This window comes from Apis dorsata, unplaced genomic scaffold (assembly GCF_000469605.1).
Source record: "Apis dorsata unplaced genomic scaffold, Apis dorsata 1.3 scaffold_52, whole genome shotgun sequence".
Taxonomy (NCBI): Eukaryota; Metazoa; Arthropoda; class Insecta; order Hymenoptera; family Apidae; genus Apis; species Apis dorsata.
Genome location: NW_006263353.1, coordinates 2,768,260 through 2,770,220, shown reverse-complemented (window position 1 = coordinate 2,770,220; position 1,961 = coordinate 2,768,260). Strand labels below are relative to the sequence as shown.

Here is a 1,961-nt window from a genome sequence, read left to right as displayed (position 1 = left end):
TGTATATAATATCGTGGAAATCATTGGCACGTGACAAACGTCTCGCGCTATTAGACGAGAATTCGTCGAGAATTAACACGGTGTTGGGAATGGAAAAGTTAAGCTGATTATTTACGAAAATATCTAGAGATTATTGCACAAATTTTATTCGTTGCTTTTAACAAATTAAGTGTATTTTGTTCGAATTAATAGCGATGGAAAGTTTTGCTCCCATCCGGAGAATGGAGAGAATAAATTTGTTTTTTAGGGAGGAGGGGTTGATCGATTGACAAATTTTAATTCTAATTTCGAAAATTAATTAAATTTTAGGGGAAGTAGGATATTTTCGGTTAAGTTGATGAGATTGAATTCGGAAAAAAATATTATTCACTCTATGCGTATTGTATTTCGCTTGGTATCTCCTCGATTTCTCTTCGGGTGGCTCCTCGTCTGATCGACTTGGAGCGTTTGTTTGTCGAATTCGTGGATGTTGAAACGCAAAGGGAACGGGTGAAACGTGGCCCGTAAGCACCCTTTGTTAGTATTCACAAAGGGATAAAAGTGAATTGAAGTGTCGAAGAGAGCGAACGCGAGGAACGTAATTGAACGTTTACCGGCCACAATAACCCGGTTTAAAGGGACGTGACTGTTTATTCGACGTCGTTGAACGTCAAGTAAAATTCTTACGCTGTTCAACTATCTTTATTTACGATACATATTTCGTTTCCCTTTCAAGAAAGGTAAGTATACGAGTATCAGTCGAATATTACTCGAAAAGGTACTATTGTCTAAAGAATAGGAATGGATTCGTCTGAGCCAAGAATTCTGATTTTAACGTATGTTTGCAAAGTGTTCGTGTGTAGAACAATTTATTCTTTTCAGTATAAAAAGAATTCATTTCTTCATTTATAATTTTTATAATTTTCAATCAGAATTTTTTATTCATAAGTATCTTTTTAGTATACTTTTTCACATTAATTGTGTATATAAAAGTGTTTGGTTAGGTGTTGATCAAGCTTGTTCGAATTATTCGTCGGTAGATGGGTATCGATAAATACATTATCGTTGGCAAATATCCCGAAAAGTATAAACAAAAGGAATGAAGAATATAATGAATAATACGAGAAAAATGTAAACGAACCACGATGGAGGAACGTAAACAATTGGTTCATAACTGAACAAGCCGACGAGAGTAAACAAACGAACCAAGGTTGTAAACAAACAACACCATAATATAAACAGAGAGATGGAAATTTAAATTCGATGAAATTACTATATCCTTACGATGTGTTAATAGATCTATAACTAACTTGCAGTTTATATTTACACAAATACTTTTTATTCTCATATATATATATTTTTTATCTTGTTATTTGAAGATTCTTAAAAATATTCCATTCAATTCATGAGAATCATCTCTTTGCAAAGTATATTTTATTTTATACTTTGAGTGGCGGTAAAAATTTATCCTCTTTGATATTTAATTTAATATTTATTCACAATCTGATTGATTAATTCACAATCTGATTTAATAATCAGAATATTCTAACGACACAAATTACGTGAAAATCTAAACGAGATTTCAAGAAGTTTGTATTCCAATTTACAAAAGTTTTATCCAGTTTGCTTTTACAAAATTCCAAAAATACATACATGCACAATCATCGCGAATATTTCTTCGAAACAGCAAAGAATCAAACTCGAATCGAATTGTACTCAGTTTAATCTGTGGGTCCAATAAAAAAGCGGTGAGAAGTCGAAAGAAGGGAGGAGGAGGGATGTAAACCGCGCTCAAAGAGTAACATCTCCCGCGGGATTGACGCTCCACCACCTTTGGATCACGAATAAACGGCGTTGTTTCAATTTAGAATCACTGAGGATTCGCTAGTTTTTTTGGATCGATTCGCGACAAAGGCGTTTGAACAAAAATCCTACTTTTCCAAAGGTGTTTCACCTTTTGTTCTTATCCGCTGCGAATCGAT

The 1,961-nt window shown here is 33.7% G+C and overlaps 1 long non-coding RNA gene across 1 annotated transcript in view; it reads left to right on the top strand.

Annotated features, from left to right (window-relative positions):
- The window catches only part of LOC102672326, a 23,425-nt gene that overhangs the window by 15,333 nt on the left and 6,131 nt on the right, over window positions 1–1,961 (top strand). Inside the window, exon 4 of the long non-coding RNA XR_004151758.1 lies at window positions 228–238. This is a non-coding gene — a long non-coding RNA (uncharacterized LOC102672326). The remainder of the gene's footprint in view (window positions 1–227; window positions 239–1,961) is intronic.